Here is an 18,565-nt window from a genome sequence, read left to right on the forward strand (position 1 = left end):
CCTTTGCAAAAGTTCTTTAAGAACTCGCATCATTCATTGGAAGCCCCTTTAGTATTAAGAGAAAACCTTTGTCCTCTTTCAAATCACAGTTCTTAGTTGTCCATGCAGGTTTTTAGTTTGAAATATGGGCACAATGGCAGTGTGATCTGTGTCAGTGCTACGCCTTCAGAGCTTCTCCACCTCCATGCATTGCACCCATGGGGAAACCTGGGCGCAACAGTGCTTTACCTCTGTGCTCAGGCCAGGGCTCACATCTTATCTCTCATCACCAGGGTTGAATGTGTGGCAGCGATTTGCTATGCAGAGCAGCACAACGATCCCACAAGCACACAGCTAATTTCTTTTGAATTTTGCCTGCAGGTGGTGTGGATTTTGAGAGCTTTTGAACTGGGGGTCCCAGCACAGAGCCTGCAGCCACCATGCTGGGTTACAGAGAAGCAGGGAAAGCAGGGAGCCGGGCAGGACAACAGAAGAGAAAATAAATTGTTCAGATTTTCCCTCCAAAGAGTAGCAATTTATTGAACATCTAAAGATTCTAATTAAGTATATAAAACAATCGCTCCTTCTCTCTCCCTTTTAATAAGGTTTCAGGAGTCAAGCAAAGGTGTGAATTTGGCCAGGCTGTCCTCAGAGGATTAAGGCAAATCGTGTGAGCTATATTTAATTCAATTAATCATTCCAGATAGGTGCTAAATCATGTCATCAATCTCTGTGATTCTACAGGCGTAATCCTTAACATGCAGCTGCCTGGCACAATAAGCCAGGGAAATGCTCAGCTGCATTCGAGGGAAATAAATTTAATTATAAACACATCATAGAGCTGAACATTTCCCGAATTTGGAATTCAATGTCTTGTCAGCCTCCCAGCCCAACTCCATCAAACTTTTATAGGGTAGCAGGCTGTCCTGAATTTATATGTACTGGCAAACACACTAACTGAAGGGTGCCACAAAAACTACCCTTATTATTTTCTTTTTTTAAGCATTTTTAGACTTAAAGCTACTTTCATCTTCTGGTAGAGCTACCCATGGTGTTAAATAAAGCCAGGAGCCATTGGTATCCACCAACCTCAGACTTGGTGTGCTGAGGTGTACAGGATGGGAAATGACCTGGGGAGCCGTGATGTGGTGTTTAGAGATGGAAAAGCATCTGCTGAGAGCAGCACTGCATGGTGGGGAAGCCAAGCCGTGTGTCTGTGGGAAGACTTCCATCCCAGCTCCAACAGCTCTTGCTGACCAGCAGAGCCTTGTTAGCTGTAATTCAGCACATCAGGACATCTGGCTTTGTTGAAGTATGAATAATTAAAGCCTGAATAATTCTGTGTTCCTCCTTTCCTTGGTTGTTACTATATCCCAACACTGACTCCTCAGTCCTTTAAATATCTGGTTGTTTCTGGATTCCTTTAAGAGGAATGGCTGATGGCTTCTAATGATATGATTTTTTTTTTAAAAGGTTTTATTGTTGGTTGGTTTTTTTTTTTTTTTCCCCATAATTCTTAGGTTAGGCTAAATATTCCATAATGTAAGCATCCCAGAGGAGCTGTGGATGCTCCATGGATGGAGGTTCCCTGTGCTCAAGTGAGAGGCAGCAAAGATGGGAGCTGCCAAGAGGTCCCAGGAGTTCAGAGTGGCTGAGCAAAGGGCTTTGGTGTTGGTATATTATACGTTGGCTGCTCCGAAAGTGATGCCTCCTATTTTATTATGTTGATCCATGATGTCAGAGGTGGGTGGTGATGGGAGGGCGGTAGAAGTTGAATGAAGAGATGTTATTGAATCCCTTCATAAGAAGAAGATGGTAACCATTGACATTCATCAACACTTGCTGAAAGTTTATGGAGACCAAACAGTGGATTTGGGCACAGTGATGTTGTGGGTGGGACGTTTCAGCAGTAGTGACAGTGGTCACCTCCACTGGTACATATGTTTGAGTGTGATGTGCAGCTCATGTTCATAGCCAGTGAAAATGTACCACTAGTGGTGGTGACTGTGCTGAAAAAGCGTTTTGTAGCTGAGAATTTCCTCTATCAACTAGTGTTATTGTGCTCTTTGTATCTGTTGTAATTTCCATGGGAATAAATAGGAGGCGTTACTTTCGGAGCTATATATACACTACGTATGTCATAAATGTATAATGGGGAAAAACTGTTCTCCTAATAGCTTCATTTAGCTGGGAATGAATTTTTAATCTTCACTTTTTGCAGACTTAATAATTAAAGCTGGATTCACACTAAGTCAGCGCTTCGTGTTAGCTTTGGCCCTTCTTGGGGACAGGACACACGTCGAGGTGACAGTTTTCTGGAGACCTGCCTGCTCCCACCACGCTGATGCACCTCCTTCGGTTTGCATTCAGGCAGTCCTCTGTGATGTTGCAGTGATAAATAGGTTTCATTTAGAAGCAAAGCAAAGCCGAGCAAGCCTCAAAGGCATGCGGTGACTCCTGCATCGCCCTTTGGCTCTTGTCTGCATGGGACGTGGCGATGTGATTTGGTATTTTCTTCAGTCCTCCTGCAGGTTGTCTTGTAGTATTTCGATACGCTAAGAAAGGTGAGGTGAGGAAGAAGGGACCAGACCTTTTCCTTCTGCTCTGAACTGGGCGCTGAGGGAGGCACAGCTGGAAGGGAGCTGCAGGGAAATGCTGTGACACTGTGAGGGCAAGCAAATGCCAAAGCCCAGGGGAAGGAAAGGACACATTCTCTGCTGTGTAGCACCACCGTGCTATCTGCCCATACAGCACACCAAATGTTATTTTTGCACATTACATTTTAATTTAGGTTGGGACTACTTTCGCTAAGTGCCCTTTAAATAAGCTCATGGTGCAGAGGAAGAGTAGGAAATAGAGAGAGGTCACTGTCTGCTCAGCTGCACCATCAGCCTCGTAGGTGTGCAAGGAAATCTTTAAGTGGCATGAAAGGAGAGAGTGAGCACTGTTTATTGGTTTCCTCCATAATTAGCACTACTCAGGTGCAGTTATTCCAGCTGATGTTTCAGTAATGGTTTCCCCATGCTGGGCTGGCAGCAGGGCAGGGGTAGGAGAGCAGCCAGTGCTGCGTTAAGGGCATTACAAAGACCCTTCTTACTCAAATTCTAGCATGCTTTTTTTATTTACCAGAAACTAGATACTGTCAGTGAAAACTAAACGCTGAATATCTCACTGATTGTTCTGAAAGTGTTTTCATAAACATCTCAGTGAAAATATCATGGAATCATAGCATTGTTGGAGGTGGAAGGGACCCGTAAAGGCCATCTGATCCGACTCCCTGCACTGAGCAGGGACACCCACAGCTCCATCAGTGCTCACAGCCCATCCAGCCTGACCTCGGGTGTCTGCAGGGATGGGGCACCACCACCTCTCTGGGCAACCTATATCTCCCCACCTCTATTGCAAACGACTTTTTCCTTTTATTCATATCATCATGCTGCAGAAATAGTTTCCACTGATAGTTTTTCTGCCATAATTAATGCCGAATATATATCCAAACTCTAGCTGAAGGTGTCTTCACTGTTGCAAGAGTATAAAGCTGAGACAGCATATAGCAAGGTAAAGATGTCACTTCTGCCTGTGATTAAACTCTTAGACTATAATCTATTTATCTTGAGAACAGCAAGGATGAGCAGGCAGGTCTCGCCAGCAATGGCAAGATATCATCTGACAGTGCAGAAGTAAATGACCGTGACTGCTTTGGGGGGGGGCGTGCGTGCTGAGAGACTGCCCAGAAACCAAACACTGACTGCTGCTATGGGCCACTGTGTGCCATGGAAGAGTGGGGTGATGGGCTCCCCACTCGTCGTCCCACGAGCTGAGGGGAGGAAAGCTGAGCTATCAGGAGAGACTTCAGTCTGACTGACATGCAGAGGGCTCAGGCTGCCAGTGCTGAAACGCCCTTGAAATATCTTGTGATTATAGATAGCAATCTCCCAACTCAAGAAGCGTTGGATTTGACAGAGAATTCTGTGTTTGACCTTCTGATGGGGGAAAGAGAGAAGTTTCTAAGAACCAAAAATAAGCGGTTTGCATGGGTACAAATAATTCAGGCCAGTCTAACTGCTGTGTGCAAAGAAGTCAGGTCCCAGATCAGAGCACAAGAGTTGCTTTAAAAATGCCAGCTCCAGTGAGCAGAAGCAGTGAGTGGTGATTGGGACCCCTGCTTCTCTTTTTGCATTTAAAATCACATACCGACTGCCTGAATTCAGTTTCGCTGCGTAATGGGAGCTGGTCTGGCCGCCAGGATGGACAGTCACGATTTCAGGAGAAATGGGGCAGTTATTGCCTCCAGGATTAACTTTGCTTTCTTGACAGAGTATGCTTAAATCAGACCTTCAGGTCTATTGTTATGTACCTACTTGTGTTTTAATTATTGCTAACAAACCTGCCCTTTTTGTCTTGTAAAATTACCTCTCTCCTGGAGTTGCTCTGCTCTCTTGGAGATAGCAGCATGCTAATTAGTGTCTGCTGGTAATTGCTGCTTTAGAAAGGCCGAGAAGTCTGTAACTGGGAAGGCTTCAAAGTGGACAGAGAGGTCTGATCTCTGCAGTGGGTGTTAAGAGGAAACTGCACCATGGGGAGAACCCAAGGAGTGCAGCCCTAAAGCTGGGAGTGAGTTTGGTGGAGATGGAAATAAGAAGCTTTCATGGTAGCAGCCACAGACGTGCATCTGGATGAAAGAGGCAGTGACTCAGATTGTTCAAGAAGATTAATAATTCAAAAATAGCATTGCAGCTCTTTGCAGAGGTTGCTTCATAGTGCTGTTCCATACCCTTAGAGCTGTGAACCCCTTTCCCTCCTAGTTCCTACCCTATGAACGGTGTCAGGCTGCCCCTCCTAGGGGCTTGAGGAAAAGCAGAATTGGCTCTACTGCAATCAGAGGCAGCAAGACCCACGGTACCACCCCACCCCTTATCACCTGGAGACAGTCACAGCTGCACACGGAGCCATCTGCAAGGAAATCACCTGGCTGGGCTGGATGGAAGGTCATAATTGCCCACAGAAGCTTCCATCCATGCAGTCACCAGTAATCAGTTGTTATTTAGCAAGGGTGAAGTACAATCTACTCATGTCTTGCTGCATTGAATTAATATGACAGATTAGCTCACAGCAATGGATCATCTCAGGGGAAGCTGACTGGAGCAGCTTGCTTGGAGCTAATCTCTCTCCAAGTCCTGCAAAGGCTGTCCTTTGCCCAACTATGTGCAGGGTCCTCTTAGTCCTTGACATTTTAGCTTAAGGACATTACGACACGTAGTTTAACCCTCCTCCTCCATGCTCTCTCTTGGTAGTCTCGTGGCAAGAGAAGAGATGGGAATCAACTCCTACCCCCTCCCAGTGTGTTATATGATTATTCCAGAGCAGCCGCTGAGTAAACTCAGCAGAGGTGTGCGTAAGGAAATGATGTTTCCACAGTGTGGGCGAGCGTTGCTGGTTTCAGGGCAGGGCTTTGCACTGAGATGATTCCCAGTGCTGCAGCAGGGACGGAGGATTAGCTGCCAGGCAGGAGATCTGCCAGCTGATGGAGGATATAATTAAGCATAGCACCTGCACCTAGAGGCTGCTGGGAAGTGGCTTCTGAAAAAAGCATCTTCCAAAAAAGACTTTTCCACCCACCAGGCAGGAGCTGGGAGCTCTCTCCTGTTCTGTGCTTCAGATTGAGCTCAGCTCCTTGCACAGCACAGAGCCCCCACCCCATCGCTGCTGACAAGGCACTGCCAAAGCGTGGGCTGAGGTTAGGGGCTGTGCTCCCCTGTCCCCATTTCTGCTGGTCTTAACGTTGTGAGTAAGCAGTTCAGCTTTCAACCTGGAGGAAAGCAAAAGCTGGAGAGCGTGGCTGTGATTATGGCCCTTCCCACTCCTCCAAACCTCTGGAAGTAGATCTTGATTAGCGTTATTGTCACTCATAATGAATCCATTTCCACTCCCATTACCAAAACAATTTAGGTGCTTGAGAAGTCACATTACTTTCACTTATATTCAGAGCTAATTGATTCCCTGTGTTTATTTTCTCAAGAGCAGAAAGAAAGCATCACTCACTGCTGGGCAGCAGCTTTCTCTATCGTCAGCCCTGCTTGCCCTCCACCTCTGCATGGGCTTCATTTAGCAGGAACAAAAATCCCCCCTGGTTTGTAGGTGAGCATTAATTAGCCCACAGCGCACGCACAGACACTCGTTATTCTTTGCCTGAAAGGTTATCATGTACGAATCTGGGAGGAGGGAACTGAAATCAGGTCAGAGCCTTTGTCCTTGGGCATCAAACCTTGCAAGTAGTGATTTCTCTTGGCAGTGTGAGGCAGAAAGTGCAGGTTTTGTTGTGAAGTCTGTTTAGGAAAATGGTGTCGTTTCCTTATAACTCTTCCTTATGTTTCTAAGTTCTTAAAACCTGTGTAAATGCATACATGTAGACATTTAGCTATGCAGTTTAATAACGAAAAGCGCCTTTTTACTTATTTTCTATTTAAGAATGGTCGGGCTTCACTCTCCTCTATCAGCTGAAGGACTGAAACGCAACAAGTTGCCCAAGGAGGCTGTGGATGCCCCATCCCTGGAGGCATTCAAGGCCAGGCTGGATGTGGCTCTGGGCAGCCTGGTCTGCTGGTTGGTGACCCTGCACATAGCAGGGGGGTTGAAACTCGATGATTGTTATGGTCCTTTTCAACCCAGGCCATGCTATGACAAGGTGCTGGGGAAGAGCAGGAATTGTATCTGAGGCTTCAATATTTGTCAAATATCTCTTCAAATTTTTGTTCTCTTATTATTATTATTATTATTATTAGGTCAAAGAATGGGATGGAAACAAAGTGAGAGGCACATTTGTTCCAAAAGCTAAAGGACGATGTGTTGAATCTCATATTTCTATAACAACGTGCGCAGTGCTAATATGCACACGAGGAGCTGAAAAGCAATTATAGCAATCTAATATTAGAGATCAAAAGTGAAGCGAAGCAGGGGAATCAGGCATGAAATTTGTTCATTGTTCATTTCTCAGACTCAACGTGAACGTTCTTGTATGGGAAACTTGGGCTGCGGGGAGTTGCATCACGCAGTCACAAAGCTGTTCTTTGAAAGGAGCTTTTTGCATTGAAAAACAAACAATAACAACAAGAGAGTCCTTCTGACGGATCACAGATGAAGCAAAGCGGTTTTATTTCCTGCCATAGGAACTGGTTAAGAGAATTAGAAGCTGTCTGAGGCATCAAGCTGGGTGTGATAATGAGATGGTGAGATGGGTTATAAATAATGTCATTAATTCACATGTCCTGCTAACACATGCCACTCCAGTTAACGTACAAATCCCAAATCCCTCAATGCAACGCTCGCTGACCTCGTCGTTAGAGGATCTAATAGCATGAAGCCTACTTTGCACAAATCTGCAAGCTAGAATTGGTAATAACTGTGGCAGCATTTCTGCTCCCAAACTAAAAGGCAGAAGGATTCCTGTCATCAGAAACACTGACTTTCTTCATGTCTTCTGTTGCCTTTCCCAGGTGCTGGGAATGCATCCTGCCTCTCCTCAGGTACTTTGGGATGTCAAAGTGCCCTGCATGCAGCTGGCACAGCACCCGAAGGGAATCACTACTTCTACCTGAAAAGGTCCTTTGTTCTCCATGAGCATCACATGCGGTCTGAGTAATGCTTCTTCTGCTTCTATATTAAGAGAGAGAATGCACCGGGTGTTTTCAACAGGCAGGAAAACCACCTCTCTGCGGCACTGTGACTTTTGTCACTGACAGTTTCTGTGGTGTTCATGTTTTCTTCTTCATTCCCAGAGTCTGTAGAATTTCATCATCTCCAAAGATAGTATTTAAGTTGCCCATCTTGTCAATGAATTAAACCCTGGTAATTACGGGCTTTTCTAAATAACCTAATAGAGATGCTTCTGCTTTGATGGGGTGAGTTTAGCTCTAAAGCAATATTTATAATGGACTACAAAAACTGTGATCAACAGGAATGCTTTGTCTGGAGAGTAATGGTCCTCTCTGCCCTGCTTGCCTATAGCTCAACTTCTGATTGACAAGGCTGGGAATGAAGTACTGTTGAGCCAGTGGTCATTTCATCAAGGGATTCAGGGGAGCAGTGGTTCTTCCAAAGAAACCCTTCCCTAGCCAACCTGACTCAGTGACGTGGCTGATTCTGATGTTGCTAGGCTGGATCTGCTGCCTGTGCTGCTCAGCCCTCCTTAACGTAAAATATTCATGAGTGTTGCCTCTAGCTGATCTACATCTTGAGGGGCTTCATTCCCCAGTCCAACCTGCTCTGCAATCATGATATTGACTTACAAACCACGAGATTTAGAGGGTAATATAGATGGGTTTTTTTTTCCTCCTTCTAGGATTTGAGTGTTCAGGGCGCATATATTCAGGCTTTCTTCTGAGCCTTTTGGGGACGCAAAGCAAACGGTGATACTCCTCTAAAGCCACACCTGGTGCAGCTCCACGAATGGCACTTGCTAGAGGGAGATCTGGCAAAATCATGGCAGCTCCCTTTTAAATCTATGCTAAAATAGTTTGGTTTTGTAATAGGATGCTGCTAGCTGGGCAACGCTGGCTCGCAATGCTTCTGATGGTGTTTCTCCTTTGGTTTCTGTAACGCTGGGATATCTGTGTATCAGCCTGGAGACCGATGCCAGAAGAACTGATTTAATTCCTGGTTTGGCCTCAGCAGCTCCTCTGTGGGTTGCATAAGAAACTTTGCTTTTCTGCAATTACAACCTGGTCCTGAGGACAGGAGGCTTTGCCGTCCCCTCAGCCATGGGCCTGCCTCGGCCATCTGCTGCTGCAGCAAGACCTGGAGGTGGCATAAAACACACATAGCTTCTTCTAGAAGAAATTAAAAGTGGTTCTTTTATATTGGTAGATGTCACGCATCAACTGGCTTATAAACATAACTTCAACTCCTAAAAAAGGCGATTATCACCTTTATACTTCCTTAATAGCATCGTTTTAAAGTGAGTTACTGACATCATATATTACCTTCTTCCCCTACCATAAATGGTCTCTCCTTGCTGTGTTTTATTACATATTGTAAATTCATTCAAGCAGTATATTTTGCTTTCAGCAAGGTATCCTCTGTTACTTTTCCTGTGCAGGATAAATTGAGATAAATTTTGCCCGTGCCTGCGTTTTGCTCGTGGCATCCATCTTTGCCCATGAAAAGTTACAGCTGGAGTTGAGCAGGACTTGAGAAATGGTCACATTGCACTGCAGAAAGTTACAGATCACCAGGCTGCAGGCGAGCTGTGTACAGAGGGCTCATTGAAGCAGCCAGGAGTTTAATAGGAAGTGAAAAACATAAAGGAGTGTGATGTATTCTCTAATGCTTATCCTGATAAAGCAATAAGTGCATCACAAGGAAGTGACACCAGTTATTTACCATGCCATCAGGAGATCATACAGAAGCTTATCGCCCCTGGCACTGCTGTTTGCTGCTGGTTACCACATGTTTTGCCATTGGAGGATTTATTGCCAGGGCTGTAGAAAAGTAGAGTTGTGTTTTTGTGGCTGTTTGGCTTGGTTGGTTGTTTTTTTTGTTTGTTTTTATCTTTATTTTTTTGTGAGGCTTTGAATAGAATCATTAAGGTTGGAAAAGACCACCAAGATTGTGTAGTCCAGCCATCAGCCCATCCCCAGCAATGCAGAGCTCAAACAAGAAGGGAAATAATGAATCGGGTCCCCCTGTCAGTGGGGTTGGGCAGTGGGCAGCCCTGGGTCGGGATCAGAGGTTGCCATCCCCATGGGCTTTCCCTGCAGCATATCATAGAACCATAGAATGGCCTGGGTTGAAAAGGACCACTGTGACCATCTCGTTCCAACCCCCTGCTATGTGCAGGGTCGCCAACCAGCAGACCAGGCTGCCCAGAGCCACATCCAGCCTGGCCTTGAATGCCTCCAGGGATGGGGCATCCACAGCCTCCTTGGGCTTTGTTCAGTGCGTCACCACCCTCTGTGTGAAAAACTTCCTTCTAAATGTGTGATGCGTGATGGGATGTGTGAGCTTCTCCTGCGCCTTCCCCTCCCGAAATGCTGCTCGCTTCTCACCGACATCAAAGTGTTTTATTTAAAAGCACTTAAATATGCTGAGCACAGTTTGATTTTGTATTACCAGAATTTCCAAGAGGACGAGGGTGTGATTTTCACATTACAAGGGAGTAATGTCGCATCTCAGCTCCAAGTGAGTTTTCAGAGCCAGGTTACAAAATACAGGCGATGAAATATGCAGCAGAAGCCTGGCATGGCTGCATGTGTTGAGGGAATCAACCCTTGCAGTGACTGAAAACGCATCTCTGGGGGTACTGCTGGGCACCGCTACAAATCCCATTCAAATGGACTCGCTCTGAATGTCACTGCAAATTTCACTTCTGTTGAGATGGTTTTATCCAAAGGGCAGGAATGCATCTGGAGGGGACTTGTGGGAGGAGATCCTGTGCTCTGCTGGCCCATCTCTCTTGGCTAACCTCCACAAAACCTCTGCAGTTCCTTCTGCCCACATACACTGCTGAGAGAAGAGAAGCCTCCGCTCGGGAGGATTTAGCATTCTGTAAGTAAAAATCAATTGATTTTTAGATCATGGGGCTGAGAGTTGAAAGCCAGTTGGGATGGATTTTGTTTAACTTCCCTATTTAAATAGATCACGCTGTTTGAATACTTATGCTTGCCTGTTAGCTCACCCATGTTGGCGATTTGTATGTCTATATCTCATGCCTTTGAAAATAAGGAACCAGGAGGCACGCGGGGCTGCAGAGAGGTGTTAGCCAACATCTGATGTAGAGAGAGTTGCACTGAAAGACTAAAAACCTGTGCTCATCAGGTGCCAGGGGACATTTTGACCTTCTTTCAGGCCCCTCTTTCACCTGTGGTCTGTGTCTTCTGTGCCGCCAGCAGCTCTCCTGTGCTGCTATCTTGCAGTAACGCTGCATGCCGCTCTAACAGCTGAGCTGCAAAGGGCAAGGTCACCTCTGCTACGTGCAAAGCCAATTAAGGCTTAAAGAACACTAAACTCAGATTTCCTCAAGTCGTTTCGTTTTATTGATCAGACACATTTTTATTTCCAGATTGCTCGCTCTTGGGAACCATCCAGGCTTCCTAGTGCGAAGGACTGTGTAAAATGTTCTGAATCAGCACTCCCAGTGTGGCTGTCTGTGGGTTTTGTTAACCTTGCAAGCTCTGTTTAAGATGCAAGACACAGCTTGAAGAGCACCATCATGTATCCAGTGCACTTCTGAAAGATGTCTCCAATTTGCATTTCCCTCTTGTCCTCTTCAAAATCAAAGCACTTCCTTCTCCCCTTTCTTTGTTAAATCCTAGGATTTTCCTGGAAAGAAGATTCCCAGCACATAAGAGGGTTTACAGAGCACGCTCTGATGCTTCTTCCAAAAAATTCCATGCAGGCTGGTAAGCTTTCCCCTGTGGCTAATGGAGCTCAGCTCACAGGTGGACTTTGTTCACCCACAGGATGCGCAGCACAGCTCTGTGCTGTCACTGCTCCTTTCCCAGCTCTCTGAGCACTGGTTCCAGACCCACACATGAGATTTCTTGGAGCCTTTAGTGTGAGTGAAACGACTTTACAGACAATTCAGTGCCTTCTTGTACAGGAAAAGAAGCCATACATTCTTTTTACTCTGAGTGAAAGAAAGGCTTGAAATTCAAAGAAAGGAAATGCAGCGATTCTAGATCAATAGAGGGAGATATACAGTAAAAGCTTTAATATGGTCATAGAATCACAGAATGGTTTGGGTTGGAAGGGACTTCTGAGATGATGTAGTTCCAACCCTTTGCTATAGCAGGGACACCTCCCTCTAGCCCAGGTTGCTCACAGCCCCATCCATCCAACCTGGCCTTGAGTGCTGCCAGAGTACGGGCATTCACAGCCTCACTGGGCAACCTGTGCCACTGTCTAACCACCTTCACAATGAAGAATTCCTTCCTAATATCTAGTCTAAATCTACCCTTCTCCAGTTTAAAGCTATTTCCCCTTGTCCTGTCACTACCTGCCCTTATACAAAGTCCTTCCCCAGCTTTCCTGTAGGCTCCCTTCAGGTCCTGGAAGGCTGCTATAAGGTCCCCTGAGTGCCTTTTCTTCTCTAGGCTGAAGAGCCCGAGCTCTCTTAGCCTGTCCTAGTAATGCTGTGCATGTTGTGCAATAAAAAGAGCCCTCATGCTTTATAAATAGATGCTTAATGTGCGTGTAGTCAGGCCTTCACTATCCACAAGCCACTCAAAATGGGAATAGCTGAGCAGATCTGAAGCTGTCTCTTGTGTGTGTTTGTGCTACAGGGTGAGATATTTTGGACAGAGAATGATGCTGAGAAGACGCACCATTGGCACCTTGGACCTGGGCATCCCGGAGGCTCCAGAGCAGAGAGATCTGTGCCAGCTCTGCAGGAACCTGGCTCATACTTAAAAGTAGGAGCAGCCATTCCCATTGCTCTGGGTAACACGTGGTTTCCTCTCACGCTGCTGGTGGCACTCAGGTTGCCTGGAACTGGGGAAGAATTAACAGTAAGTGACTGGGAAGTGAGGGTTGGAGCCTCTCTGAGAGAGAGATCTGCAGAAATCTCTGCAGGGAGGGGAGATCTACAGAATTATGCTCTTAACCGCCTTAGCTGCCCCTTTGGGGCTTGCAGATTTTCCTTGGGGTATGGCCAAGTATTTCCACAGGATGCTGCAATGTGGCTGATGGAAATCCATACTGCCACACTTCGTTAAAGGCTGTCCAGGGACAGGCATGGGGAAAAAAAGCTAGGCTGACTGCAAATGCCTCGTTTCCTTCAGAAATCAGTCTAGAATTCTCCCTGGCGCATACAGGCTGACTGTGAAGAGCTCAGGGTGTTTTCAGGGCTGTTTGTTAGCTGTGGGCTGGCAGTACATGCTGTGAGAGCCCCTTTGTAAGGTTGCAGACCACCTGTCCCCTGCAAGAGGTACCACCACCACCTTGTACACTGATGTGTGATGCTTTATTTCTGTACTCCACAGAAACACAGAAATTGGATGTTTAGCTTACTGACAAGGGCAAGTTGTGATATACTGCACTTTTCAAGTGTTTATTCCCCTGGTCTCGTCTGCAAGCCATGAAGGTACTGATCTGAACACATTTCTCCCTTTGCTTGCCTGAGGCTCCTGTTCCTCCTTCAACATACTTTTTCAAATTTCTTTTGAGAAACAATGCTTTCAAATAAGCTAATATAGAATATATAATGAAATATGAGAAGAACTCTGTGGAACCCAACATCTTGTCGTGTTCCCAGTTCACCTCCTTGCCTCAGGTTCCCTTTGTTCCCCTTCCATCCACCCACCAGCCTTCCTGTTTGTTCTTTTTCCTTTTGACTGCCCACTTTCACATTCGTTTTGGCTTTCCTTCAGTCTTTTAATGCTGCATCTATTCCTTGAATTTACTACAGTTTGACATTCTGTTTCATGAGTCACCACTGGGGACAGAGTTTGAAGGAGATCAAATCACACAAACTAGTTCTTATGACTGCCAAAAACTAATTTGAATTCCTGCTCTTTATCCCCTGGATTCTTTCCTCTACACATTCACCTCAGAAGATGATGCAGTAAATACATGTATTTATTGCATGTAAACGTCAGAGACAGGGAGACTCTGAATTTCTCTGCTTCTACCTTTGTGTGGATCCTCAGCTTGCAAACCACACTGAATTTGAGGCACTCCTCCAGCCTTCCCTTCTGCCCTGTTCTTTGAGTTTGTTTGCTCTAATACAGGCAGGAATCATGCCAGTGCTCACCAAACAACATCTGAATTCTCCATACAACTCTGCTTTGCTGTGGTGTTTAATTACCCTCAGAAGTTGTTCCTGGGCGTGCATGTGTGACTAAAACAGTAAGTAAGTCTTTAAATAACTCCATGCCATTGTGGTGCAAGATGATGAGGTTGGCGAGGATTCTTGTTGTGTTGTCATCGTAATTTTCATTAGTGCAGAGAACTTTGACAGCTTGTTCTCTGCTCAGATTGATGTGATTACTAATGTGAAACCTTGGCACATTGCACTAACACCTGACATCTGGAAGAGAAAGGTGGGAGGAGATGCAGGCTCCCAGAGTTGCTGTGTGATGTATACCAAAGGTCTCCGTGTTCATTCCAGGAGCTGCTGCAGCCAAGGTTAATGGCCTGCCTTGGTCAGCAGAGCTAATGCAATTCTTGCAATGATAAAACAAGTAGCTTTTGTGATTAGTGATGGAAAATAACACCACCAGATCTGTAGAGCTGAGTAGGCAGCGACTGGAGTTAGCAGCACTTTCCTGTTAAACTCAGGTAGCGCATCAGGAAGAGTTGGATGAGTTGGAGATTTACTTAAAAAAGACCTGAAAGTATGCATCAAGTGTACGTGTGTCATTCAAAGTACATCAAACTGAAGACCCATGTCAGAACAGCACTGACAATGGAAGAAGTTTCTACCAGCAAAACCGGAGAGGAATGAGTTTGTAACTCATCTTACAGCCCCTCTAGCAAAGGAAAAAGCCTTTGCAATTGAATGACTGTGGTCCCTACAGGGAGCTACTCTGTGAGAAGGCAGCAGCGATGATGCCAAGCACACTCACATTGCCCAGCCGCTGCCCAGGACCCTTTGGTTGCCCAGCCCGCATGCAGCACTGCTGATTAAAAACAACAGTGAAAGGAGCCACAAAGAACAACTTGGAAGAGAAATTCCTATTCTGCAGCAGCAAGCCACGCACCAGCAGCCCAAAATGCAGGCTGTTGGCAATGTTTTCTATGCAGACATATATATTCCAGCACTCGTCACTGGTGATGAATCTTTTCACAGTGATCTTGTTCCCTGCGGAGTCAGCAAGCCCTGCATGCTGCCAGCGGGACGAGTGGCCGACAGGAAAATCTGATTTGCACTTCCACCATTAAGCTGCTATTTCCAGCCCTGAAAATTATGCTGGGTGACATTAGGCAGCCAGGCTCCGTAAAACAGCGTAGACATGACTGTCAGATCGGTGCGTTGGCAGGATAATCTGTTCTGACACCAAGGAAACCACTACACGGGTAAAACTGAGCCCTCACCCAGCTGGGACGTGTGTGAGCGTGAAATGCCACCACTGCCACCGCAAGACTTGAAGACATGTATGTTTCTCAGCTCCACATCCAATTTTTTGCCCAATGGAGTAATGCATTGTGTTAGCCATCATCAGGGGTATTTTCCGCGCAGCTAGGTATTAAACTGTTAAGAAAATAACCAAAACCTATTAATCACCAGCATATTTCTTACTACTGTACCAGCCAAGGATTATTTTAATGCTTATTTTAATGGATTGCTCAGCTATGAACGATTTTAAGGTTAAAGGTCTTGCAAGACTCTTCTCATAAGCTTTCTGAAATCTAATCCATCACTAATTTCCACATGTCTTGCACGGCGCTGGGTTAATGTAATGCATCACCACATAAAACCTTCTCTGATAAAATTATCCCGGATATTACAAAAATTCAAAGCACCGTTCCTAGTGATATATGCCTTTCTCAGATGTCTCCTTAGTTGAGACATAAGCCTGGGCGTTCAAGAGATTTTTTTATTGACAATAACTGGAATAGGGAGTTTATGATGATTCTCCATGTCAGCAAGTGTCACAGGCAAAAGTGGCTTTTCTAATGCCATCTCTTAATAGAGAACAACTAATTCCCCACTTGTGCCCCCAGATTGACCTTCTGGCCCCTGTTCCGGTATTTTTCATCCCACGAACCAACCCGCTCCCTTTAACAGCATGTAAAACACTGATGGATCTCCTCTGCCTTTTCCGCATTGATTTCTTTCAAATAATTTCAGTACTCTCTGCTACCCATTGCACACAACCACCAGTCTAAGCACCAGCAGTAGTTTCCTTTCGATATGCTGCAGACAGATTGGTGCAGAGCCGCCGGTACACAGCAGCAGCATCGTTTCCTTCCTGGTTTTCCAGTCATGATCTCCCACAGAGGAAACAGGGAATGGCATTATCCCATTAACTCAGCGTGCTGAGATAAGACCAGACGCCTTGATGTCTTTATCCCTCAGTCATTAACAAATTTCCTACAAATGGTGGGAAAAGGGCAGCATGAGAAGCCAGACCACAACTACTACAGTGTGTTTTATGTTCAGGGAAAGTTGATGCTCATATGCAGAGGAACAGGTAAAGATGTGATTTCCCAAGCAGAATAAAGAAGTCTTGAATATAAGAGCCTCTAGCACGTCAGTAGAATGCAGCATCTGCAGAAGTATAGAAGGAAGGGGAGATAAATTGGAAATGAAGACTTGCTAGCACATTGGCAAAAACAAATGGTAATGGAACAAGCCTTGTGTGTGAAGTCATACGCTATGATTGTGGCAAGAGAAATCATTATATCAAATCCTGCAGTCAAGACAAGAAAGAATATACACCACGTTAACTGAGCAGTGGTTCAGGCAAGTATCTGCCATCAACCAATGCAAGTAGCAAAAATATTGTGTACATTAAGCTGCCTTCAAATGCAAGAACTGCCTGGCCCCATGTAGGCACCCCAGGAGACAGCACAGGAGGGGATCTTTGAAATTGTAAGGGTCTTTGAAACTGTGAGATGCCAAAGTACTCAGAGGGAGGCACCTGGGCTCTCGCTCTCCCCAGCAGTGAAGGTGCTCACTCTCTGAAAACAAACCTTACTGTGGCTTGCAGTGGGGAGAATTCTCCCCATGTGGTTAATTAATGCAGGTCTCATGACAGTTCTTAAAATTGCATGCTGCCAGCCAAGTTTCCCGAGCCAATGTGTTTTTAACAATAAGCGTGTCTTTTATTTACAGGCTACCATTAAAGACAAGTTCTGCATTGCATTACTGGACTAATATTGCTGAGAATAATGTGACCAGAATAGCTACTCGTGCCTCAAGGCCAGAAATGATCCATGCCAAGCCCACCTCCATCCCTCCCCCTGTATTGCCTCATCTGTGCTGACATTTCCTTGTGAATATTTAAGGTATGTCTGTTCTCATCTCTTGTTGAAAGTCAAATGCATGCACGCTACAGAGAACAACAGGCAGTTGCTATTCAACCCATACAAAGCTGACATGCAGTGCACCAATACAGCAATTATATTTGCAAAAATTTACTTCCTGGGGGCTGCTTTGGGGTGTGGATGGTATGACTCTCACTGATAATCCTTTAAAACTTTGCCAGGAAAGTGAACTCGAACACTGGAACCTGATTACAGCTTTTCCTTATTTAAGTAATGTTTGATGCCTGGAGGTGCCCAAGGCCACGGATGGGGCTCTGGGCAGCCTGACCTGGTGGGGAGCACTCAGCCCATGGCAGGGGTTGGAGTCAATGATCCCTAAGGTCTCTTCCAATCTCAGCCACTCTGTGATTCTTTAAGTACACTCACTCAGAATACTCCTGGTTTATCCACCTGAATGTCAGCAATAGAGCAGAAAACTGAGGGGAGCGTCACATGGAGCATCACCTTCAGCACTTCAATCCACAGCACGTGACATTCTTCACATTTTCTGACAGCTCAAAAAGTTTGTGACCAAGAGGGAAAAACAGCAAAAAACGTAATTTAAGACACATTTAGTCATCCTCAGCCCGTATTTAGGCACCTACATACATTGCCCACTTTCCAGCTGGGACAGACAGGATTACAGTGGCAGGGAGCTGAGCTCAGGCTTAGCAGGATGCCCACACACTTCAGCATCCCACACACTTAATATCCACGATTGTAACAACATAGCAACTAGTCTGTAATTAGTACAGACATTGCCAGAGATGTCTTTGTATTACTTATGAGTCATGCTACAAAAATATTCTTTATTCATTATCCAAGCTCTTTTCATTTCAGTGCCAGCCATTACCGTGTTGCAGAGTACGTAGGTCTCTGTCAGGCTTGTCAAAGCCAAGTGCCTTCTGATAGGGATCTTTGCATTTAACCTGACAAAGATTTACTTTACAAAAGGGTGAGATCAAAAGGGTTTCTTTCTGCACAGAAGAAGAAAGAAACACTTAAACATGGCTCAAAGTGAGGGGTTTGCACTCCTTGTTGCTTCTCCAGCAGCCCATCTATGGCTGGAAGAACCTCTTTCAGACTTGGCTTAAATTGTTCCGTCAGTTAATTAAATATTTGTATCTTAATGTCTTTCTGGTTAACTAGTGAGGAGAAAAGGCTCGTGAAAAACTCAGACCGAATAGGAAACTTTCCTTCATCCTTTATATAATATACGGAACAGAAGAAGGAAAACGCAGCTGAAATGTATTATGACAAGCAAATAAAAGTAATATTGGAAAATTCCTTCAGGCAGATTCTGTTCTAGACCACTACTGTTTACTAAGATTTTTTTATTCACTGCAATATTAAATCACTGGGCTGGAAAGTCCTTGGGTCATTTCAAACCACTGTCTCATTGATTTCGTATTCCTTAAGCATCCTTAATATAGCACTGTCATCGGAGCTGACGACAGCGATCCCTAGATCTCCCTTGGCAGTGGACTAATTGTCTAAGTGCTCTTGCTGTTGGAGAGGAGCACTGACAGATTAACTCAGACCCTGTAAGCAAAAAGGTAGGTTAAAAAAAGTCTGACATAATCAGAAAAGTTCCCATAAAACACAGTAGGAAGCTGTTTCA

The 18,565-nt window shown here is 45.2% G+C and overlaps 1 long non-coding RNA gene across 4 annotated transcripts in view; it reads left to right on the forward strand.

Moving 5' to 3' along the window:
• The window catches only part of LOC101750051, a 44,806-nt gene that overhangs the window by 19,557 nt on the left and 6,684 nt on the right, over positions 1-18,565 (forward strand). Inside the window, exons 1-7 of one of the 4 annotated variants that reach the window (XR_005859754.2) lie at positions 6,689-10,521; positions 11,289-11,375; positions 12,258-12,482; positions 12,957-13,057; positions 13,704-13,821; positions 16,754-16,926; positions 18,364-18,500. This is a non-coding gene — a long non-coding RNA (uncharacterized LOC101750051). Of the gene's footprint in view, positions 1-6,688; positions 10,522-11,288; positions 11,376-12,257; positions 12,483-12,956; positions 13,058-13,703; positions 13,822-16,753; positions 16,927-18,363; positions 18,501-18,565 lie in introns of those variants that run through there. The other 3 variants (XR_005859752.2, XR_005859753.2, XR_005859755.2) reach the window with 3 other exon arrangements.

The sequence above is a fragment of the Gallus gallus genome, chromosome 4 (genome assembly GCF_016699485.2).
Source record: "Gallus gallus isolate bGalGal1 chromosome 4, bGalGal1.mat.broiler.GRCg7b, whole genome shotgun sequence".
NCBI lineage: Eukaryota > Metazoa > Chordata > Aves > Galliformes > Phasianidae > Gallus > Gallus gallus.